General features: G+C 38.7%; 1 long non-coding RNA gene across 1 annotated transcript; it reads right to left on the bottom strand.

The window, feature by feature from the left end:
- Positions 1-4,958: 4,958 nt before the first annotated feature.
- Positions 4,959-20,650, bottom strand: LOC147601833 (uncharacterized). The gene is made up of 3 exons (XR_015257765.1): positions 20,631-20,650; positions 16,366-16,518; positions 4,959-5,080 (listed from the first exon to the last, which is right to left on the bottom strand). It is a non-coding gene; the product is annotated as an uncharacterized LOC147601833 (long non-coding RNA).
- Positions 20,651-25,699: the final 5,049 nt, after the last annotated feature.

Raw genomic sequence — 25,699 nt, forward strand, 5'->3', positions numbered from 1 at the left:
TTCTTCTTGGCCTGCATAATTTCATGGCAGCAACTTTTCAACGAGCATTACCAGAGATACATTATTTCTTCTGCAGTAGAAATTGAAAAAAAAGATTTCCATTGTAAAAAATATTTTTACAATGACTTTTAACCAGACTTTTTCCCTGATGTCCATTTAGGACTGCAAGTTGATTCTCTCACCAGAATAACACCATTGTGGCCTCGTCTTCATGTTATATTCATTGTGTATATCTTCACAGACATTTCACAAACAAATAAAAAATACTCTGATCATATCTGTTTGTATTCAGTAGAACTTAGAAATGCACTTAAGAAGCAAGATTAGAAGCTATTTTTAAAACAGACTTCTATGAGTTTGATTTTTTTTTTCCCACAGAAGAAAAACATCTTAGAAAACAGGTGGTATAAAATAAGGTAAATATATACTGAAGTACTATAACAAACTTCATGAAGCAGTTAATAAGAGCATTTATTAAGAGACCTGTTATAATGCAACTGCCAGGGGCTAATGGTGCAAAAACATTGAAACAAGTTTCCCTAGTTAAGGTGTCCTCTGTGCAGTCTGGATAATTCTTAGGCCAAAGTTTATTGACAACATGGGGATATTTGCTCAGTTTGGCAGTTCCTCATGAGATGTCTGTATAACATTCTCCTAGAAAAGTTTTCTTGTCAAAATTTTTTGGTTGTCAATCCAGTGGCAGAGATCCTCTGGAGTTTAAAAGCCTAGTAATACTCAATGTCATCAGCTGCATTGTGTATTATCTATTGCACAAATCACCCAGAAGACTCAAATCATAGTCAATGAATGGAATATACAGATTAGGCCATCTAAATCTTAATATATCTTCAATATATATGTTCTTGACTTCAATTTATGCATTTCTAAAAAAAAATTAGACAGAGTTACCACTTTTTTAAGCAGTGAAATGGTGTGAAGACGAAAATATGATTACAAGGCCAGCTTCCCTTCTTGAAGAATTCAGGACAAGCAAAGACTTTATGGCTTGGGCATTCTCCTTTCACCTTCACAATACACAGAGATAAAGAAAGCAGTTACATTGACATTGCAATGGGTAATGAAAATTACCACCCCATCTGGGGCAGAATATCCCTAAGGTTTGACATCTGGGGAAGAAAGACGTGGGGGATTCCTGTTAGTAACACACAAGAGGCAGAGTTATGTTCTAGTCTTACAGGTGAAGGTGTCAGAGGTTTGTTAAATCCATGCAGTTCCAGGAATTGGAGGGTGTTCCTCATGGCAGAAACAAGAGATACCACTCACCCACGCAGCTGCCCTCTAGGACCACTTTTCCCTCCTGCTCTGACATAAATTCAAAGGGTTTCAGGGAAGCTGAAAACTTTTTTTTTTTTATTTCAAGGGTCTAACCAGCTCATATACACCTCTCAACAAGGGAAAAAGACCAGGAGACTGTGACTGCTTTTTTTTCTAGACACTACCATGAAGTAGCCGAGTTTTGTTAGAGAGGGTCTAACAAATTAGTACAGAAACTCACAGGATCTAGCCATCCAGCATAATTTACACCTAATTGGCAATGCATAAATTACAAAACATCTTACCTCACCCCTATATTTGACCTAAATTGCCCACACCCTTTGCACATATCTCAACTGACTTCCTAGAGTCTCCCACGAAATGGGGGAGGGGAAGATTACAGGCTGGCTTTTCCACAGGAGAAAGGAGCATCATATGACTTAGCAAGCTTGGAGAACATGTAAGGACATATCACATAATAGTCGCATATTTGAATATTTCCATGAGAACATCTCATCCCAGTTGACCCAGAATCCTTCCTTTGCGGGAACGAAAGATTTCAGCCCTCTACAGAATGAAAGAAAATAAGCATTAGGGCAAAGCAGTGAGTAAGACAGCACATTTTTGGCAACCTGCAACAAACTGAAAAATGGCTACATTTTCTGCAGTAAATGTAATTTGGAGAATAAATTAAGGAAAATCAGAAGCCTCTTTAAAAAAAAATTGAGAAAAGTTAAACCTTTGTCTTTTTGGTCCTTCAGTTTATTATTTTTTATAGTTCCATAAATTGTGAGATTTGTCATAGCTGAATGTTCCCTGCATCCTGCTGCTTTTTAGTTCCTGGGCCAGTCCTATTGCTGGGCGAAACAGAAGAATATCTTAGAGCCAGCACTGCTTTGCACAGTGAGTCACAAGCTGGAACAGCTAAAAAGAACCCTGCAATTTATTCCTGGTCTTAAATGGAAACTGACTTTGATTCTTCTGATCAAACTGCTGCTGGAAATCTTCCCTTGTAAACCATCATTAACACTTTTCATCTTTTTGTGTACTTCCCTTGGTGTTATTGCAAGCAATAATCACTGAATTAGGGAATCAAATGCATAGTTGAGGGAATCAAGGACATTCAGAGCATTTCAAGGTGACTTTAACTTAGTGAATGAACTGATTCCAGATAACAAAGATTTCATGCAATTTTAGATAGAGTTGGCAGTTCAAAGTCCTGTGTGTTCTGTTATAAAGGATAATATACGGAAAGCAGCCTGTCAAGAAGGGAACAGACTGATTCAATGAAACACCCTTGGAAGCAACAGAATTAATGTCATTCCATCTCTCTAGAGTAGGTAATCTCAGTCACAGAACAGCGACTAGAGATGTGCTCGCATTGATTATCCATTTATTAGGACTTTTAAAGGGAAATTGAACATCAAAATTACCTGCCTATCAGAACCATTAAAATATTTCTGGCCTGTAGGATTGATGTAGTGAGCCTTTGGTTATAAACATTGGAAAAATACCCAATTCACCTGGTAGAATGGCTCTGAATACATAGCAAAGTATCAAGACACAGTAGAAACATAATCCTTTCAGGCGACGTGTTCCCTTATGTCATTAATTTCTTAATCTATTTTAAATCTACCCACTCACTGCCAGTCTGCAATACTTCTCCAGACAGCTTCCCATTTATAAGATGATGTCCTGAGAGCTGACATCAATGGAAAATGCAAGCATTCAGTTCTTTGGCAGATTTAGCTGCACACTGCTCAACAGCCTCTTAGAAAACATGATGATTTTTTCCACTACAATTACTTCACTTAGTAGATGGCATAATTCATACTATAAAATTCCTAGAATGTCAGCTTCTAGTCCCGGGATAAATTCAATATCCTTAAGAAAGAAACAATGAAAGGTTAGTGATTCTGCAAACTACTGAGTAATAGAAAATGAAGTGTGGATAAACATACTTACCTGGCCTACGTGAGAAGTGAGTAAACTACCCAAATGACAAGTGAGGAATAAACTCTAGTAGAGCGGGTTCACCCTTGATTTAATCTTTGACTCCAAATATACAAACCCTTTTGTGTTTCCAGCAAGGAGTCCAGCAAGTTTCCATATAAATTCCTCTGCTGACCACACTTTTGCCTCGTGCTCTTCACCAGCCTTCAGAAATTTTAAAAGATTATTTTTCAGATATCCTCGTTCCCCAAGCATCCTGCCTTCCTTCCCTCAAAGACTATTTTATGTTCATCTACTCTTATTTTGTTAGCAAGCAGAATGAATGCACATTGCAGATGTGGTGTTCCCTATTTTAGCTAGGGCCTCCAGTAGGGGTAAATGTGCAAACTGGAGCACAGTCCCAGGAGACGGTTGTTAGAAGTTTGCCAAGCAGGGCTGTACACAGCACAGATGATTCACCCTGCGGATGCTGTCTGTTTCTCAAGCTCTGGAGAGGAGACAGAAATGGCATGGTGGAGGAGCAATTAAAGATAATATTCCTCTCTTTGACATAATATTTTCATGTGGAACCGAATCACTTTCACGTATTGAAAAGTTCAAATGCACTGTTTAAGCTCATTTTCTACATGAAAGACAGTCTTTTTTTTTTAAACAAACATTTTCTTTTCTTTGAATATTTTTTTTGTTGTTTTAACAAGGATCTGTTTGTCTCCTCTTCCCCTGAAAAGCTGAATAAACACTGTCAATATCTAGCTCTGTGTCTGAATACTCAAAGACTCATGGCTAGAAAAGAGTTCCCTTCATGTGCATGACTGCAGACAGTCCTCTCCAGTGTGGACTTGTGGTCCATTTGTGGCCACATCATTTACTGGCTTGAGAAAAGTCTTCTATATATAACCCTGAAACCATCAGCTTGAATAGCTTCAGACAGGTTAGCCATTCAGTTATGTATAACATCTGCTGAGAGGGCTCACCTGAGAACTTAATTGGTGCCTAAGTCTAATTTGACTAGATTATAAATACCAGCTCCCATTCAAGATTTCAGCTTCCCGGATTCATGTTACCTGAAGGGCAGTGTAAGTCTGGCCATAATTTCTCATGACGGCTACATCCATTGAAATAATGACACCATGAATCACAGGACTAAAACCTGTATGTACAAGAAGTAGGGTTTTCTTGGCAACTACCCCACTGAGCTAACACTCACCTCTGGAAGACGTCCATAAACCTTGACTTCTTAGCAACAGTATAAAATAGCAACAATTTTTCCGTCTTTCCTTCCTGAAATACAGCCATCTACAGTGGAGACCAAAATGTGAAATCCAGAGCTAGGCTCACAAGGGAGTTTTAACTCTCTATTAAAGGACCCAACAGTCAGGATATTTCAGCCCTGAGTTACACAGTTAGTTGCATGCGTTACTTCACATGCAACACATGCAAAATCGTAGACTCTAGGCATACAATTGCCCCAAAGCCAGCAAGCTAAACAGGTGGCACATATTAACCAACAGAAATGGGTAAGATTTAGATCACATCTCTAGCCCGTGGGGAGGCCTCTACTCCCATACTGATTTCAAATCACTCAACTTTGCCCTGGTGTGATGCCTTTTTTCCATTCCTTCTCACAAAGTATGGCCTTAGCAGTGGCTAAGGTGGACTTATCTGAGTATTTATGCAAGAAAGTCAACTAGAATAGATTGATGGTTGTGCTATAAGGTGGTTGAACTTACATTTTCCACTCCCAAACCACTGGAGCCGATGCTACCCTGGGATGGAAAAGATAAGGTTCTTCTCAGTTGCTCTTGTAGAAGCTATATCCATCCTTGTAGACTCTTTAAATATTCATTGTGCCCTAGAAAATAGACAAGAGTGAACATGTCACTATAGCTCACTGCTTTCTTATGATTCTCTTCTAGGAGAAGAGAAGAATCTCACTTTCTACTCTCTCCTCCAATAAAAAATTTAAATATTTGAAAAAAGGTACTGTATTCCACAAGAAACCTAAGGCTTAGCCACTTAGTGTTAATCTCATCTTATTCTCCTTTCCTTCCTCTCACCTGATGAATATTTAATTATTCCACGGAAAGTGGAAGTTAAGAGAACTCCACTCCAGCATACTATCAGGTACCCTCTTAGAAAATACATTCTGGGCTTTGTTCATCCTTCTGTGAGGGCTCAAACTGTTGAAGGTCATTAGAGATCTGACGTACTGCAACTACTACCAGCCTCTATATTGTGTGCAGGGCCTTTTCCAATAGATGTGAACTGAAAATTCTTGTCAGTTGAGCAAGAGAGATGGAGATGACCTCATCTGCAATGCTTGAGGGAGTTATGCATCAACTGCCTCCTGAGAACTGGATACTGTTAAAAATGAGGCATTTCCAGCATATTCAAATATAAAACTTAAGGGACTTTGCTAATGAGCACGAGTGACTGTGGACTTGGATGACTCTAAAACAAGGCAAAGCAAAATTTGCATTTTGATGACTAAAGTAGCAAAGAGAAGCTGAAGTCCCAGTTAATTTCTTCTGTACTTTTCAGACTGAGAGTCTTAAGTCCTCTGGTCACCACAGCTTTCTTATGCTCAGCATCACAATGACATGCCAAGGATCACGTGCAGACAGTAAAGGAGAGCATCCCAGGTGTCATCTTTCCATGGCATTACCACAGATTGCTCTGAGCTATCATTGTCTGCACCTCTAATGTGAGACACCTGTTATGAAACAGGGCAGATGCGTGGGGCTGTCCCTGCCACTCTGTGTGAGACAGCCCGATAGACCAGCTCATGGAAGGCATGCAGACACCCCTCAGACTGTGGCAAATTGTACTAGGAGGAGCCGCTGTAGCACAGTAACACATCTAAAGAAACACTCTGGCTTCCAAGAACCTTTCCCCAAATGCCTCAAGGAGTTTAACTAGTAGTTTCATGCTCTATATCATGATTGTGTTACAGGAGAAACTCTCAAAATAGCACATCTTTTTTTGGTCCTGCTGACAAAGGAAGAGATGGGATATCTGGCAGCAGAAAGCTGCTGGTTCTCGTGGTAGAAGCACAGCCAGGAGAGAGGCAAGAGTCAGCAGTTGCACTGTGTATCAGGGCTCTACGTTGCTGCTTACTTTGACTTTATCTCAGCTCAGACTTGCAACATGTAATTAGAGAGAGGCACTGAAAATTTATCCCTAGAAATGCATCAATGAGAAGATTACTTGAATAACAGGAAGTTCATTGAACCCCTGTACACTCACAGTATTATAAACATGAATTTTGTAGAGCAAGAAAGAAGTTTATGTAACAAAAAAAGAGATCCAGCTGGTGGTAAACTCAATTAGATTAATAGAAGAGCAGAAATGCAAAACCTTTGAAGACCGTCTGTTCCAGTCCTTTGGGCTGAAACTGGTCAATGGTCTACACTAAGATAATTCCTGATAGATGTTTGTCTAACTCATCCTAAAAACTTCCAGTGAAGGAAACTTCACAGCTTCCACAGAACACTTTCAGTGTTTTAACAGCCAAACAGAAGCCTTCTCTTATACTCAGTGAGATCACCTTTTGTGAAATTCAAGCTAATTGATGTTTGTTCTTACCCCATTGGCCTTGAAGAACAATTTATATTCATCTTCTTTGCAATAACATTTTATAGCAATGGAAGTGAGAAAAATGTTTCCTGTCTTATCTGTCCAATTATTTTTTTCTGGTAAAACTCCAAAATCTTGCCTTCCTCTGAAACACATCTTGCATTTCAGTTGCATTGTTTCATTAATTAGCCAGTAAATAAAACTGTTAATCATTTAACTTTGTAGTCTAAGGAAAAATAGAAATCACAATAAGTATGCAGGGTATATAGATGTCCGTACTCTTTCTTTTTAGAACAGGCTTGCTCTTCTCTCTTAAGAATGGAGTTCTCCACTGTGCTCTAAATTACTCAGCATAAAGTATTATGAAAATCAAGGGGTAAATTTTACTGTTACAAAACTTTTATTAAGGCTGAATGAATACTTGCATACTTGCAACTTATTTATTTATAAAGGAAAATTAATCTGTTGATACCAGAGGCACCATCTTGTGCCCTCTTACTTTGGGTAAGCTTAAAGAAATTGTTCCAATATATAGTCCCACAGGAGACCATCAGTCACCTTCTCATATGGAAACTTCTTAAAGTAAAAAAAAGAAAAAAAAATTAGACCTTCACTAACTCAGAGGTTTCAGGAAGAACACATTTCTGCTTTCAGAATCTGCAGTGATACAGAATTAGTCACCATGAGCTTAAACACACTGTAATTTGCAAACAAATGCAAAAAACCCACAGCGTAACTAGTAAAAGCACTATGTTTAAAAATGTTACACTTAAAATAGATTTAAAATAACAATACAGTAAGGCCTGAGTATCCCACACTATTTAGTCTTGTGATTAAGAAGTATTCTGACCCTAGTATTATTTTCAATGTATGGAAGAATATTTGATGACTAAGAATTAACGATCACAGAAAGAAAAAATATGATGGTAAAAGGTAAGTTACTATATGATAGCTAGTAATCTTGGAACAACTGTACTAATGCTGAAGTTCTCATAAAGAACGGTATCTTAGGTCGTATGATTAAAGATAAAGAGAATGAAGTTCACATCGTTGTTTGAGTGTAAATAATATTTATTCTTCATCTTTCTTTCTCTATTAGAATACATTTTCAACTGGAGTAAATCTGTAGCTTCAAGACATGAATTTCAACATTTTATAGAACTTCTTATGTGTTCTTTAGTCTCTCATTTTTCTCAGTTGCAGAGTTGTATAAAAATACAGCAGAAGAGATAAAACAAATCCAAGAATTAGAATTCTAAAATAGGATTCAATTTTTATGTACATTTTTTTTTGTAAAAGTTAAAAGAAAAAGTTACAAATGTCTCCATGTTAATCTAGAAAAGCTATGTAATTAAGAGGAAGAATGAAAGTGTATAGTCTGAAAATTGTCTGAATTACCTGTATTTTCTGGCAGGAGGCAAATAAATAGAGAGAACAAAATAATTAAGAACTTATTGAAAAAAATGCATTCTATATGTTTGAGTGTGTTTTAATCATTTTGCTCTCAACTCAATGAATAATTGCTATATACAAATAGGAGCAGTCTTAGGCAGTAAAAAGTACAGTATATACAAATCCTAGTATTATTGGTTTTATGGTTATATATCCCAATATTATTAAAAGCCATGCTCTAGGGTTCATGAGGCCATCTTACAGCTAACAGGTGAGTGTGATGCATTTTAAAATCAAACTCATTATTCAGTTAAAAAATCAACCATAAAGATTTCTCACTATCAGATCTTTTGTAGGACACATTAACATGGTTCAGCACATCTTCCCTAGTTCATGTGTGCTACAAGTCTAATAAGATACTGTGGGTTTTAAGAATGGGATTTATCTTCTAGCAGAATTTTGTTTTCTGTATCTATATATATCACTATGATTTAATAAAAATCTCCTCAATATAACCCTGTTGCATTCCCCACTGCAATATAGTCTTGTTGTAGCAATATCTTTTCACAGGAAGGAGGCAGCAGAATTGAAAAGAAAGCTTAGAAAGACATGAAAAATGTGTTGCTGTTGTGTGAAAAATGGGTTGTTCTCTGTGGCAGCTCAGTATAACACATGGAGCTGAACACTATCTGACTCACTATCTTTAATTTGTTGGACTAAAAATAATTTTTTTTAAAAAAAAAAAAAGCTTCTGATAAACATGATCCAAGATGCAAATAAAAAGATAATTTAAAGGAAAATGTGAAAGGTTTATTAACTATGCAAGCATCTGCTCAAGACGATTTGGTTCTTTGCAAGTTGTTCCTCCACCAGCCTGCACTGGTCTTACTGTTGGCCACTCCAGTCCCTCCTGCTCTTGGTTTGCTCTTGGCCCGCTCTTGGCCCACCACCCCACAGTCCCCTCCTGCCTTCCCTCAGCCCCCCTCTCTCTCCGAACCCCTGGCCAGTTGCCTGCCAGGCTGTTCAGTGAAGTGGCTTGGCACAGGGTTGACAAGTGGAGAAGACCAAAGCAATGGGACCGAGAGCAGCTTCAGTTGCCCAGACCCAGCAATTCAGGTGCTTGTACACCCTGATTTCCCCACTGTCTTCTCCTGGATTCCTCATGGCTTGTGGCTTAGAATCCTGGTCCATCCAGGAGACAGGTGGAGGGCAAATGTTAGAAGACAGGTTGTGTGAATGTTCAATACCTCTGGTGTCCTAGAAAGAAGTACATGGGAGTGTGTGGAGGAGATGTTATCTCTTTGATATGCCTGCTCCAACCCAAGTAACAGGGCTCTGCTGTAGTCCTAGGAGGTACAGAGAAGACACTAGAAAAAGTCAGACAGGCTGGGGCAAAACTGCTCATCTCCTGGGCAAACCTCCTTCGGTGTGTAAGCTTTGAAACCTTAAATCTAGGCTCAATATAGTTTTGCAACATTTTTTTTTCTGCCACACAACACATCCTGACAGAAACCTGGAGGTTCAACGGACAGTGCCATGCTCTGTTCTGGGATGTTGTACAAGCAAAAGGAGTATCACTGTAAGATGCAAGCCTGGGAAATAAAGTAATATCTCACTTGTTAAGAATTGGATGAAAAATAATATTATAGCAATGTTTACAATGTATTTACTTAAAAGCTGTGGCTGCAACCATGGCCAGTCTAGAGTCTAGAGTAAAGCAAATTCAATAATTTCAGTCTTTCTTTTACCAGTTTTGCACCAGAATACAGACCGATAGCTTCTTCCAATGAAACACCCAGTGCTGTAATAAAATAAAGAGGCCTTTAGATTTCACTTTCTTGGTAGATCTGGAGGAATAAGTTTAGTCTTTATCATTTCACTACAGACACTGAGAGGCCATGGCTCTGACTAACGATAACTTAGGTAGAGTACCATAATTTCTGCACAAGTTATTTATGATGCTATACTGATATTGAATAAAATAGAATCTACCTTAGGTTCTGAATATGTCTGAATGCTGAATACTCAAATAATCACATGTTTTGAAATCACAAATTAAATAGGCACATGAGCGTGGACCATAAAGATTGTGCTAACAAAATACGAGAATAACTCTCAGTTCTATTTATTTCTTTGGCAAACTGCTTCGATATTCTTATTCTTTAATAAAAAAAAATACATAGTTTTCTGATTATCTGGTGGTTTACTTCCATTTCAAATTCTGACAGATTAGGCTTGCTAAACACACACAAAGTGAGTCTGAAGATTGGTGAAGTGTCAGTGCTGGTTAAGATCCAAACGGAAGGAGGGGAAATAAACATCGAATCTGCTCCACAGTTTTGAGTTCAGCAGTTGTGACAGACAGACATTTATGTCTATATCCAGATGATGATGCTTATGATACATGGGTAAGTGGGAAAGTAGAAATATAAGAATGGATGGCAGATGTGATCCCGAAATATGAGAAGAATCGTTGTGTCTCAGGCTCAGGACAGGAGGGGTTCACAGCTCCAGAATGAGAAGTGAACCGAGGGAGAATATACTGAGCTATGTTATCAAAGGTCTACATTACATGATGGCAGCCACGTGCAATATCTGATAGAAAAAAAACTATTTATGGAAGCGTATTATATGTTATCATTTATATAACAATAATGCTTTACTTTTTTTGTAACTCCCTAATTACTCAACTACTAACCAAAAGCAAAGGCTCAGTCATGCAAGTAAAAACGTTACAAGCCTTGAGTAGCATTAGACATGATATTCAGCAAACAGAACACTGAGCTTTAAGCAATTCTAATAAACAACATCTTCACCAAAACTCCTGGGATCAGCACTCAATGCTCTGAGCTCTCTCAGCAGCTGATATGCTGCTGATACGCCGAGTGGTTGACTCGTGACTAGCCTCACTCAGACCACTCAGTAGCTCAAAAAGGGACTACACCTTATCAGAAATCCCAGTCTGTGCCCATAGGATGTTTCTGGTAGGCTTTGGTTCTGCTCAGCTCATGGCAAAATTTTGAAACAAATTCACTACATTTGCTGGTGACACTGGTATAATATATGGTTTTCATTTAATACTTGGCATCTGTATTCTGTGTTCCTATGGCATATTCCAAATCATGATAAAGGCAAATACAGCACAAATGTAGGAAAGGGTTGCATAGGGCTAGAAAAAAAAAAACACTTGAAAAAATTTTATTAGGCTCTAGCAGTAATGAATCCTTGAGTTTTGACAGCTATTGCTTCATAAAGTCCTTGATCAGACACATACACATGGATGGGCATTTCTTCAAAATCCAAAAGCCTGCTTTTATAGAGAAGAAAGTTTTGCAAATTAAATCTAAATTAATTTTAAAAGAAATAGGAAAAGAGTGTAAGCTAATCGGTGTAGTGTGAGGATACTCTATTTGTAATTCTCAAGTGGTTTATATAATGGAGTCCTATAAATGATAAAACAGAAGTGAAGTGATAAAGAGAAAGTGGAATAGCTCTGAGGATTAATTTCATGACTGTTCACAAAAGTAATTCTGATTTCATTGAATGCCATTTTACAGAAAAAACTCAAGATTTTCTTCTGAAAGCCCTTTATTTTCAAGTGTAAGTAGCAGTAATAAAGTAATCCTTTGCTATATATACAGAGGCAGCTTTCTACTGTAATTCAACATGTATCCCACGTATAGCTCATTGGAACAGCTTATAACTACATGTGTAATTTAGTGATGGATAGAATGCCTTAATGCAGCAATATGGGTAAGATGTAAACATGAGGTTGAGATAAATAACCTACTGGAATTGTAACTAGTCAACAATAAATACAGTCAGAAACAGCACACAGTAACACGCAAATCTACTACTCTGTCACAATTCCTGGAGCTTTTCCCATAGCGTCTCTCGTACAGGGAACAGTTTGCAGACATTACGCACCAAAGGACAGGTTGAATGGAAACTGCCTTGGTTGATAAGCACAGGACTGGGATTCAGAAGGTCGAAGTTTAATGTGCAGATATGCCACAGATCAGCTGATATGTGGAGGATAATTCAGGTAGCTATTTAATGTTCTGTTTTCTTCACATGCAAATTTAGGATGTTACTTGCTGTGGGTAAAGCACACCACTGGGCCACTTGGCCACCATGATCCATGACTGTGCATGCTCAGAGCACCGGAGAAAAGGCCAGGAGTTGAAGGGTCTGTTACAACCATGCTGCTTTTCCCTTTAACCTGGGAGCACTCCCAGGGATGGTGTTTCTATCATACATTTGAGGAAAGCTCTGGAAACTAAGTAGATGGAATTAAAGTCTTCTTAAAATCCATCTTTTCTGCTCTCTCAGTAGAGAGAAGATGAAGTAAATTATACTTCCTTTTCCCATTCCCAATGCACAGCAGAAATTATAATGCCATGTTCATATTTACAGTATGTATATAAGCCTCCAGCTTACTGCAAATGGGTCACCACTGGTGGTGGAAAGCTTAAAAAAAACTACAGAAGTTTGCACTTGGAAATCCGAAAACTTTTTTTTTTGCAAATTGTCCAATTTATATCATGAGCTGCAAAAAAAGAGGACGATTCTCCCACGCGCTGTAATGCTGACTCATGCACCGCAGGATTACAGAGGCATTGCTTCCCCGGAGGATTAATTCAGTTACTCTGGGGAAACTGTAGCACATTTGTCCCTCCCTCTTCATGACCATGCATGAAAACACCTACGGAATATTTTGCTGCTGCAGGCAACCTCTCTGATCTGTGTTCTGGCAGGAAGACACTTCTCCCCTTCTGGTTTAATTTTTTGAGCTTCAGAACTGTAAATGGCCTGAGAAACCTAATGAGCTTTCTATCTGTACAAAATCTAAAGAAAGACCGTGACTATTGCTTTTGGCTGCTTCAGACAAAAGGCTTCAGTAAAATAGTTACAGCAGATTGCTTTTCATTTACTTTAGACCAATGCTGACTGTTGAGTTTCCAGAGTACAAGTTTCAGCAACAGGAAGACAACAGTGAGATCAGAAACTTGTTTGTTACAAATGTATGTCAGATATTAAACAGATATAAATTAGGACATCCAGAGGGACTTGGACAGGCTGGAGAGGTGGGCCTGTGAGAACCTCACGAAGTTCAACAAAGCCAAGTGCAAGCTCCTGTACATGGGTCAGGGCAATCCCTGATATCAATACCAGCTGTCTGGAGAATGCATTGTGGGCAGCCCTGATGAGAAGGACTTGGGAGTGCTGGTGGACGAGAAGCTCAACATAAACCGGCAATGTGCGCTTGCAGCCCAGAAAGCCAACCACATCCTGGGCTGCATCAAAAGAAGCATGGCCAGCAGGTCGAGGGAGGTGATTCTTCCCCTCTACTCTGCCCTCGTGAAGCCCCAAAATAATGTTGACAATTTGACAGAAAATATAAGGAAAATATTATTTTTTACAGCAAAATTTTGTATTTTCTCTTGGCAACTGTTTCCTCGAACACATCAAGCTCAGTGTGATTTGAAAATTACATGAGCATTAGACTTCAAGGTTAATTCCAGTATCTGCTGTGCTCTTTCTTGCTCCTGCACTATGTAAAAATCCATCTAATTCCCACTCCTCCCCAGTCCTCACTCTCAAGTAAATGCTGTGGACATTTGCCTTTTTCCCTTAGTTCTGGAAGCCAGCCAGTCTCTTCCTCCCTGCCCAAAGACCTTGTCTGACATTTGGGCACCTCGGTTGTAAGCTGAGCCTCGTTTGCTCTTCATCGGGTGCTGACTCTGACAACTCCTCTCTAAGAATATTACAAAAACCGTACTGAAGATCCAGTTAGCCTTAGGCCCTAGTTCAGCCAAGCAGCGAGGCACAGGTTTAATTTTAACTACAATTGCAGTGAAATTGGTTATGTACTTATAGCTAATAGATGTATTATTAGGTTCCATGAGGATCAGGCCTTAATGAACATGCCCTTATCGGCATAAAATGTGACATTACAGGGAACTGAAAATAATTTTGAAACCTCAGTATTATTTCTATCCTAGACAGTTCCAAATAAACCAACTTTCCCTTCTTTTTGTGGTGTATTTATAGAAAATCTATCAACTTCTCCCATAGAATTGTTTTTAAAATGTCTTATTTTAGATGTCAGTATTCCCCTGGAAATGTGTAAGTAATAGTAATTTTGCCGTTAATTCAATGGTATAAATAAAAACCACCTTAACCATGTCATAATTTTTGCACAAAAGCTTATTTTTATAGGGAGACTATTTTTTAACTTAAGAACGTAATTTTCTGCACAACATTTACCTACAGTATCCAGACAGCTGTCTTCATTTCATTGCCAGGATGCTCAACAAAGCCAGTGTTCTGCACAGCAGAAAGCGAGGCAGTGCTATTCCAGATGCCATCAGATCCCCTCCAGAAGACAATGAAATACTTATTCAAGGTCACAGACCGCAATACTGAAGTCAACGGACTTTTGTCATTCATATCAGCTAGAAGTGTAAAGTATTTGCTGCCCTGGAGGATTTGCATCCTCCCCTATTCTTTAAGTTACATGCTGTGTCTGGGCACTTTCTATCAAAAGAATTTACTATTTCTTCTTTAATCTGTTGTGTCACCTTAGAAGGCATGTAAGACAAGTATTTTTCTGTTATTTCTGGGATATTAAGAACTGTAGCATTAAGGGAGCAAGCTCATAAAAATTCACTAGGATTTTTCAAAATGAACCCTGGTCCTTCCTGCTGCTTTTTGCCTAGTCTGTTTTTGCCCTGTTCTTTCCCCTCAGTTCCCTTCCATTCCCATTGTTGCTATACTTATGGCGTGGTAAGTATTTCAGAAGATTACTTTACAATTGACCAAACTAGAAGGTCATCCTTGAACTATTCTAGCTTGTGAAGATTATACAGAGGTGTTTTATGCATCAAATTAAATTTTTATTTAAAAATCAAAGGCTACATTTTGACTGTTCTTCACATCACACTTAAATTCTTTCATATCTACCATTTGCCTCTGCAGAATAAACAATGTGCTGGATGTGAGCTCAGAGTTCAGCTGAATTTTCACTTGACTATATCCTGAATATTGAGTTTTTAATCTTTTATCCCTCACTAAAAGTTGTGCAGTGTCAGCTGTCTGTGCTGTGAGTGCTGGGTAAGGTCTTGGCTCTGTGAAATCAATGGGGATTTTGACACAGGATTCAGTGGGGCTGAGTTTTCACCCAGGCTGTTTTATTTGTATCCCGTCTGCTTTGTTCTATCCTAAGTACACTCAGTACAGCTTTTAGATTTAGCTTTCAGATGAAATGTTTTACCTTCTTTGTCAGATAAAAATAAATAGATGCTTTTAAAGCTATACAGCATGATATCTTTTAACTACTTGAAGAACAGCAAAGGACAAAGCAGGGGCAAAATCTGGATTTGCTTATCTATTAAACTTTAGTGCTAGGTATCAAGTTCATTCTGCAGATAAAATTATGTTATCACTGTAGAAGTAAACAGGATACTTCTAGAACTGTATAAAATATAGGTATTGATTTTCTGAAGCATAGTATTGTGCAGCTATTGCCTGACAAACTTTCTGAGTATATCATCATGCGACAGCCCAGCCTTTGTTCAAAGCCTTACTTGTTCATTTTCCTGATGAATGCATCAATTTTAGCACAAAACCAGCTCAGTTTCTGTGTAAGTTACACAGAAATTGCCTTGTCCTGTGTTTTGAAATGAAATAAAATTTTCTCGATTTGAGGGCTAAGGCGTGACAAGCACACTGCAGAGCTGCTGTCTCATTCTCAGACTGGACATTATCAGGTGCTTGATCAAAGAATAAAATCAGCTTAGCCTACCTAGAGCACAAGGCCCAGCATACCACGTAACAAGCAAAGCAAGCGTTCAGAAATTAGGCTTTCAGAAGGGCTGCTCAAAAATATGCAACATTCAAATGACCTCAGCTGGAGAGCTGGATGTTGGTGATGGTCCAACACATCTTGGAAAACCCACTTGAGAAGTAAGAACAGCATCACCTGCTGAGTAGGGGAGAGGAGAGACCCTCTACCCATGCCTGGTCCAATGTGGGCTTTGCCAACATCCCCACTGTGGAAAGCAATCCTTCTTGTGGTGTCTGCTTCCGTAGCACATCCCTATCAGACAAGGCTGGACAGTATCTAAACTGGCTGTTGATTCCCTTGGGAAAAGAAACTTTACTCACCTTCTGTACTAAAAATGGAGCCTGTAGAGCACAGAAATACCTGGTGACAGAACAGTAAAGACTTCCTTCAAGAAGCAAAGGCAGCAGGTGGGTATGTCTTGGACATCTGAAAGTGTCTTTAGCCTTCTGCATTGTCATGGGATACCTGCAGCACTGTGGGAAGGGAACATAAGTCTTCACTCTGTTGTAAGCTAACCTATGTGTGTGAGTTTACTGTTTTTTTTTCTTCTCATAAGGGCTCATTTTAGAGAACAAATTTTTGGTGTATTTTTTTTTCCCTTGAAGTAGGACGTTTTCAACCATTCTTCCCTTGGTTTCACATTTCAAGTAGATAATACAGTGGCATTAACATTTTATCTGGTGACAGAAGAGATGTACTAACAACACACCTACCAGAGAAAAGTGATTGATGTATAGGCAGATACAAGTGAAAGAAGTTAAAGCTGTATGAAGGTAGAAAAAAAAAGAGAATATAAGAATTTACAGCATCATCTGCACCACCCTGACTTTAGAAAAGCTGTAAAAAACTTATACTATATTAATAATTGGGTGGTTTTTTTATTAGCTCTGCATATAGTACTCTTATGGTAGAGATGTTGTGATAGTGACTCATGCATAATGCAAATGAGTGCAGATATCCAGTATCTCTTATTGCATTCTTTGCCTCAGTATTTCCTAAACATCAACTTTGCCTTTTTTTTTTTCATTTAATATTCTTGCATTTTACTGTATGTACACACACTGGGTGAGGAGAGACACACAAATATTTATAATATGAAAGCTGCACATGGAAATACCTACCTGCTTTCTCAGGTTTGTGCACTCAGTGTCTGCATTTGACACCTATGGGTATCAACTATAAATTATTAGGCTCTACTTTTAATCACTTTAAAAGGTGGAAAGAGCTTAGAGGCAGAAGAAATGACCTTTCAACCCCTGTCAGAAAAAATGTTCTATAAAACAGCCATTTTTCATAAAACCTCAAAAAGAGCTGTCACTTTTTTCTGTGTTCTTGTGCTACAGTCTTCATCCACTATGCTAAAACCTTTGAATAAATATTGCAACTGTAAGTGGCTGTGGGATCCAGGTTTTGGGTTAAGGTCCAAGTCCTATCCTACAATATGTTTGTGACCTTCTCCCCATCTGCTTGCTGCACTTTTTTTCTCCAACAATCTTCCACTTTTTGCAACCGTTCCTCGTTGCTGGGTTTTCATACTGGCCATGGGAGCACTCAGAAGCACATGTGAGACTGATGCTTATCTCTCACAGCAGCTGTGGCCCTCTTTCCCCACTCTTCTCCTTCTCTGCCAACACTTTCTGTTCCCACCTTCCCCTACACATTTCCTGTGTGTATTTATCACTGTTTTTCACTCTTATGGGTGTATACACAACAAATTGCAAAAATGTAGTTGACGTTTTGGCCTCAAAGTGAACTGGTTTGTGGCTAGTCCTATTTCACTCCACTGAAGAGATGTGAGGAAGTAGCTGAGAAAATTTTGGTTTCTGCTTTCACATCTTACATTCTTAAGGTCATGGGTTTGGCACTTCTAAGGAGTAGAACTGATACAAACAAAGCTCACAGAGAGGCGGGGGACAGGTGCTCTTTATTAAATTGAGATTGCGTTAATGAAGGCCTTTGAAGATTAAGATGAAGGCACTGAGTACAAGAGCCACCTAACGGAAGAGCTTCATTTCCTCTGGGTATGTGCTGGAAGGCTCATCCAAGTTTGAGATGCCTCAAAGTTTTATGGTGATAACAATCCTATTTGCATTTACCCTACACATTTCTAATGAAAAAAAAAAAAAAGTCTAGCCCTGCTCTAGTAATTATTATGGATGCCTTCTAGGAAATCAGACTGAAAATATCAGCAGATAATATTACAGCACTACAAGATAAAGTCTCCATTCAAAACATGTTAAAATAAAAATTAATTCTCATCAGTCCCAGTGGATATATGTGGTTAATTCTATTTCACTGAGATGTTTTTCCTCACTTAGGTATGGAGGAGCAAGGGTCACAGACAGAACAGGAACAGAAACATACAAGTACCCGCAGAACAGGTTAGAGGTCTCTACCAATAAATTTCAATACTCTCTCCTTGAAGCTGTGCTGTTGTATTGAAGTCCTATGTGTGATATGCTCTATATGCAAGAAGTCAGGACTTGCTGACTGAATGAATGCAATGTCAGTGTTTTAATGGGTTGGGCTGTATTAAAATTAGAGTGCAATTAATGTGCGTAGGTCACTTAACTCTAGGAATACGGAGGTCTGAAAAGAGCTCAGGAATATCTTAAATTCAGCTGAGACTAATGTTTCAAGTATTTCATTACCGAGTAATTAACAGTTTCATGGCTATAAAAGAATATTTCACAGGCATCTTTAGCAACCTGACAATACCAGGATTTGGTATTACAGCATTATGGAAACTTTTCTTTGCTGGTCAGCACTGTAGCACAAAATTTCTCATGTTAGTGTGATCACAACAGAGAATAACTCCTGGGAAAGTGGTTTGTTTTATTGTTGTTCCACTTTGTATTTTTTGTCTCATCTAGTAATCTATGAAGCTATTCAGTAATGTTTTGTTTCAATTTGGTGAAATCCCTGTAAACAAATTTCCACTTAATATCATAACTGGAATTTAGTAAGCAACAAAGAAAAGCCTTTTATATTTCTTTCTTTATGATACTCTGAACTGTACCATTTGCTGTACTGACCACAGTAGCAGAATTCAGAAAACAGGATCCAGTCACCATAACATCTTGTCAGCCATCAGATGTGTGTTTTGCTGATGAACTTAAGGCAATCTGCTTCACTGAAGACAATTTCCTAAGGGCTTCAGTTGATTAGTTCTAGATAATTCTTAGGTTGAACAAATACTATCTGCACTTGAAGTGATACAGCTGGAAGTTCATCCAAACTCCCATGTATCTTCCTCATCCCATGCTGGGGCAAATCTAGTGGCCTGCAGCTCATTCTGGGCTCTTTCTGATCTCAAACTCTGTCTTGGGGGAAAATGAAACAGCACCTGCTGTCTATGCTAGGTAATTAGTTTATGGCACAGACTTTCTAACCATCTTGAAATTCACCATCTGTTTCATTGTGTGTTATGGAAAATGGTGTGTGTTACTTCAGTTGAAGATTTTTATTTTCTTCCTGATGCTGGAGAACTGTAGAACTTCCCTAATATTCCAGTGTTCAGTGTCCTCTTTTTTTTTTCCAGTACACAGGCAGTGCAATAATCACAGATTCTTGGATCAAGATGAAAGGAAACTCTGTCTTTAATTTCCTCCACTGCAGCTCTCCTGTGCCGAAGGCATCTGCCATACCTAATGAATGAGTTCTTGTTGTGGGAGCACTATCAGTCTCGTATGAACCCCACTGAAGTTTCTGCCAAACGTTGCAGAGTTCACACTTAGTGTCTGTTAAAGTTTGACAGCCTGCTCCTTTCTCCTCCACTTCATTTCTGCTTAGCCTTTTGCAGGAAACCCAGGAGATTCACAGGGCTTGTGGAACTACGGTAGAGCTCACCATGGTTGCTGACAGCTATGCTTTGAGATTAAGATACCAGTATATTAAAAGAAAGCATTCCCATTCTGCACACTGGTATCCTACCAAGCAGGAAAACAGCCCAGTGGCTGTGGCTAAATCAGAATAGAAAGTCATTTTAAACAGACCACCGAGGGTCTGCTGTTCTTGGACTGAGGTAAAAGACAGGGAGTTTTTCCCCCATTGAATACTGGCTGAGTGTAGTGCTAGTTCCTCCGCTAAACTAGGTATGGACTCTGTTCTCTGATGTGCAAAATGATGGTAGAAAGTAGGAGGAAGGTTTTTTCAGCAGTGAATTGCAGGCTGTCCAACTGTACAGGGTAGACCAAGGTGGCTCAGGATCCTATGTGGCACTTCCGTGTGCCTGGAGTTAGAGGCGGGATTTTTGTCCTTTGGTCCTGATGCCATTCGAACAAGAGCGAGTGTTATGACAGCACATTCATATTTCAGAGCATTACCTTGAAAGTAACATAATCTAAATGTGTATTGGACATCTGACTGTTGTCTTTGCTGTGACTGTTAACTCTACACTTCATTGCAGACTGCCACTAGAGAACAGTCATCATAGTTGGTAAGTTTTTCTGAAATGTAGGCAAGAAGTTGTGAATATACAATAAATGTGCTATAAGCAAACTTAAGAAATACAAGTTAAAATTAAAAAAAATCCCATGGTTCAAAATGTAAGCGTAGGGAAAAAATATAACAAATCACATATTACCTGGGCAATCTTGGTAGGAATGTGTTTCCTGCAGACCCCATTCTCTTTTCCCAGGAAAACAGCAGGGAAGACACCAGGATTTCCCCCATGAAAAAGAAAAAAAAACCCAAAAAATGTAGACAGTTAACTAAGATGAGACCAATGGATTTCTGAAAAGAATTTTCATTTTTAATAATCTTAAATTACTACCATGCTACACAGACCACGCCAAAAGAAAGACATCACACTTCCTTGGGGGATCAGACACGATTCTAGCTCTGCAATGGGGAAAGTTACACAAAGTTACCTCGAAAACTGTCTTTTGGCACCCATTCTGTGATTTCAAATGCATAAAAACAGCAGGTCTAATAATGAAATTAATGAGGCTTAGGCCTCATACTGTTCAGAATGCAAAAAAGCCCAAAGCGTAGTCACTGATGAGAAGCTGAGACAAATTCACCATAGGGCGAAATTGCACATTTTTCATAAAGAGAGTAATGTAATTAAACTCACTCAAATGCAAGGCATTATCCATATGCAATCTTTAAGCTCAGGCTAGAGGTCCATACATTCTGCCACCAATAGAAATCGTGATATGCAAGACTGATGCCCACATTTGGCTTGGGTTATGAGAATAGATTAGACAATTCCTGCTAAGGTTCTTTTTTTTTTTAGTGCCAGAAGACTGTATTTATCAGACTATAGAATTTCAGAAAAGGTGATTTTCCAGGAACACGGATAAAGAGAACTACATTGGTGTAAATGAAGACGGAATTCAGCTTGCCATTTCCAGACATTCTGCAAAGCTTAACACCACAGGAATCTACTCTCATACTGTATCTCTTTATGTGTGTACTTCATGTATGGACAGATATATGTATGTGTGTATATATATATATACATACATCTATATGTATATATGCGTACATGCATATATGCAAGTGTGTGTGTTTAAGGTAAGTTTGAGAGATGTTTCCTGACCCATAGAAAAGTTGTAAAAACTGTGTTATGTAAACTGATGGTAAAAGTACTCACTACTTGAGTCATATTTTGCACAGCTTGTACTTAGAAAGCCAGTGCTGCTTTGGCTTCTTTTCTTGTTCTGGGGCTGGATCAGATTTACACTTGCCATAGCATTACACTTCCAGTGACTTTGACAAAGATACAGCATGAGCAATTCAGTTGCTATCTGATGGAAGAAAGCTTGGAGCTGTGTAGGCCCTATTTTTTTTTTTTTTTTTTTGGGCTAGGCTGGAGTAAAGGACACTTGTTCACACACTGCCTTAATGACTCATCATTATAAATAAGATTTGAAAAATACTGGAAGTCTCATGAAGCAACTGTAGGAAGCTGACTGTGTAAGGAGAGAGTGTTTCACCCATGTAGCTATTAGAATCACAGATCTAAGCCAACCTTGTGCTAAAAGCAGGACTAAATCTGAAGTTAGACTGTGTTGTTTGGGGCAGTGAGCAGTCATGACTTAAAAATCTCCAAGAGTGGAGGTTCCGCAGCCTCTTTGAACAACCTATTCCAGTTCTTCACAACACTCATAGGGATTTTTTTTTCTTTATATTCAATCAGATTTTCTCTTGCTGCAGCCTGAGTCCATTGCCTCCCCTCCTTTCCCTGTGCACCTCGGAGAAGAGTCTGGCTTTCTTTTCTGTAACTCCCCAGTAGTCACTGAAGACAACTAGATCTCCTCTTAGCCTTCTCTTCTCCATATTTAACAAATTCAAGCCCCTTAATTTCTCCTTGTACACATTTGTACCAGTGCCCTAATCTTAGTGGATCTATGCTAAATCTCTGCAGTTTGTCTATCTCTCTCTTGTACTGACGAGCCCAAAACTTCACATGGTTTTCCCAGTTTAATCTCACCAGTGCTGAAACACTAAAATTTAATTAACCACACAGACGATATAAAGGCAGAGTCAATTGCCATGTAAATTCAATATCAGGTTGAAAGTGTAAGAGCTGTTAGCAGTTTCCAGTAGTGAGTCAACATGATAAGTTTCTCAGAATCTATTTACGAAAGAAGTCTGAGATCGCACAACAGAGGTCAACATCCAAATATAAAAGACAAATTTTTATAACAGAAACTCTTGTTCCTCTGTTGACAGTATCTGCTGAGCTATTTTTTGTTCCTTGCAAGACAACTATTTCATGCTTTGTTGATTTTGAACAAAATGCTATTTAAAATTTAAATGTCAGCTTGACTGGAAAAAAAAAAAGATCCAGAAGTCACTAAAAGGAAAAGGCTGTGATGGATTTTTTTTTCAGTCTTGCCTACAATTATGATTCTCTTTTCAAAGTCTGTATAACTAGGTAGTATACGCAAAAGGCACACAGTGGGCATGTAGATTATTTAAAGAGAGGAACTCATATTTATATGCAGCAAAATCTATTTTTTTTTGGTGTAACTCCCTAGACAATATTGAGGTATAAGCAACTTCATGTTGTAAACTTCCGTGATGTACTTCTAGTCTTTCAGTCACTGGCATAATAGGTACTATTATGACATGGAAATACACCAGTGCTGTCACCCTTGATAAGCATGTCGTCAGTTAACTTAAAATACCCTTGCTATGCATAGTGAAGATTTACCTTTTCAAGTAATGATCTTTGTCTGAAATACAGCCACAAATGTTGATACAGTCTTTACAAACACAAGTATCTCCCACAACTTCAAAAGGACAAGTTAACCATTTGATTAAAAAAAAAATAAAAGAAGCTGTTCTAACACCTACTCAGGTTTCCACTGCCATCCAGTTCTGACTGAGGCAATGCTGACATTGATTTTGGTTTGACTGTTAGATGCACTGTTGCCACTAAGCCTGCCTTAAAACACACGAGCATTCTGCAATGTTGCTTTGGAATGTTTTGCAGTGCTGTGCCAACACAAAACTGAGCTCCTCATTTATGGAATCGTATTTGTGATATATGACCCCGAGGGCCATATTGGTTGGGTAATAACCAACATTGTTCATGGGGGCAAGGACCCTCCTGCATTCTAGCATCATTATTCTCAGGAACACAGCTGCAATCTCCATGCTCTCCGGAGAGAATAAGTCAACCTGAGGGAGATAGATAAGTGATAGAACTGCAGCACCTCTTTGAGGTTTGTTTTTTCCTGCTCTGTTCCAGGAGATAATTGTCACAGGAAATGGAGTGGTCCCTGCAGTCAGAAAGATACAGAGACACCATTACGACTGGTTTGCAATGGGAAGACCTCCTGACATACAGAGGTCAGGAGCAGCTGGACCCTTCCAACATCCTCATTTTTGTAATAGTCCTAAATAGAATGGCATGTCAATTACTGATACCACACCCTCTCTATCACAATAAAAAATGAAGTAAACATGAGGAAGAAATAATCCTTAGCATGTTTGCAATATATTTTGGAAGGTCCTTTAAGGTTGAAAATATTATCTGGAAAGCCAGCTGCAGTGTTTACTCCTCCCTGTTCTCGGTAAGTCCCTTACTCAAGTGGAGGACAGGTTGAACGTCATTGCACTGACGTTTTGAACTTTATCTGCTGGTTCTTATCTTTTCTGCCATGCAAAATATGTACATGAGAACTCTAATTTCTGCACGTTAGCAGCAAAAAGATTAAAAGGAGAAACATGTCTTTCATTCAGCTGTTCTCTACCAGCAGAAGACCTGAATGCTAATAAATGAGTGTAGCCCAGAATATTAGAGAAGAATATCAATAAAGCACATGCACCTTCCTTCAACAGAATTAAAGATGTTGTTACTGCTGCATCTCTCTCAGTGTACACCGTGCAAAATGTCTTCTCTATCAGTTAATACTACACATCCAGAAACAGGTTGCTGGTTCTTATTACTGCTGCCATGTCTAGCAACCCAAGTAATGAGTGAGGTTGTATCACAGTAGGCACTTCATACAGAGAGGAAATTGTCTGCCTCAGGAAACTTACACTCTGTATGGACCAAACAGGTTAATGAAAGAGAGAGGGTGAACAATGCACAAGGCATTGAAGACCTGTGTGAAAGCCTGGATGAAGCTGACTGTCCTTGCAGGGTCATGGCCCTGCTGGAAAGATCTCCTCTCTCATTCTTCTACCTACACTTCACAAATGGTGAATTCAGGCAGGAGTTCATCATTTCCAAAGGGCATCTAGAGCTCAGAGTGAAAAAGAGCTCCAACCTATCAGTTTACCAGGCGTGCTGCCCTGGCCTCTTCCCTCACAGCCACAGGCTGTTAGCAAGCCCACGTACTCGTGGGTGGTGGGGTGCTTACGATTGTGGAGCTCAGCTTTGGCTACAAGAGCAAATAGGAGCTGACGTGTTTTTGTATACCCCTCTCACTTGTACTTGATGTGTCTGACCTTTCTTATCACCTGAGTAATAAAATTAATAGGATAATTTATTTTTCTTTTAATAATGAATGCAAGTAAAATAAACATCTGTTCATGTTTTTACTCAATGTTAGTTGATAGGTATTTAGGACTGTTATCCCCTTTGCTTACTTGACACAGTAGTACAATTTGGTACTCTTACAGACACGAAATAATTTAGATTCATGGAAAAATATAAATGTTATTCAGAATACATACACTGGGATCAGTGAAACTTGCAGCTGAATGGGAAATGTAACATCTAATTTCTAGTGCATGACATGAGGCATAACATTATGTTAAGGACTGTAACAGACCATTACAGTCAGTGCATGACAGAACTTTTAATGTTATACTTTAGGCAAGAAAGCCACAATTTCCAAAGCTTTTAAAATGTTCTACAGCTTAAAACTACCTTAGGTACCAGAAACACAGCATTTTATCAAGTATCAGTAGAATAAGGCAATTTCCGTTTTGCAATGGCATTGATAAAACCACTAGCCTGACAAATGAAAGCATCAGCTTTGTTAGAAATAATACTGTACGTAACACCATACAGACTGCAAAAGACTCAACCACATGTTAAAAACAAAAGCCTCCTTATTCTCACAAGTCTACAATCGAAAGTGGGATAAGTTCAGTATTTCACTACTGAGGGAAATTATGATGTATACAGTTTTATTGACTACTGCAATGATTTGGGAAAGGATTTGGCATTACAAACCTTTTAAAAAG

The sequence above is a fragment of the Chlamydotis macqueenii genome, chromosome 2 (genome assembly GCF_036417535.1).
Source record: "Chlamydotis macqueenii isolate bChlMac1 chromosome 2, bChlMac1.mat, whole genome shotgun sequence".
NCBI lineage: Eukaryota > Metazoa > Chordata > Aves > Otidiformes > Otididae > Chlamydotis > Chlamydotis macqueenii.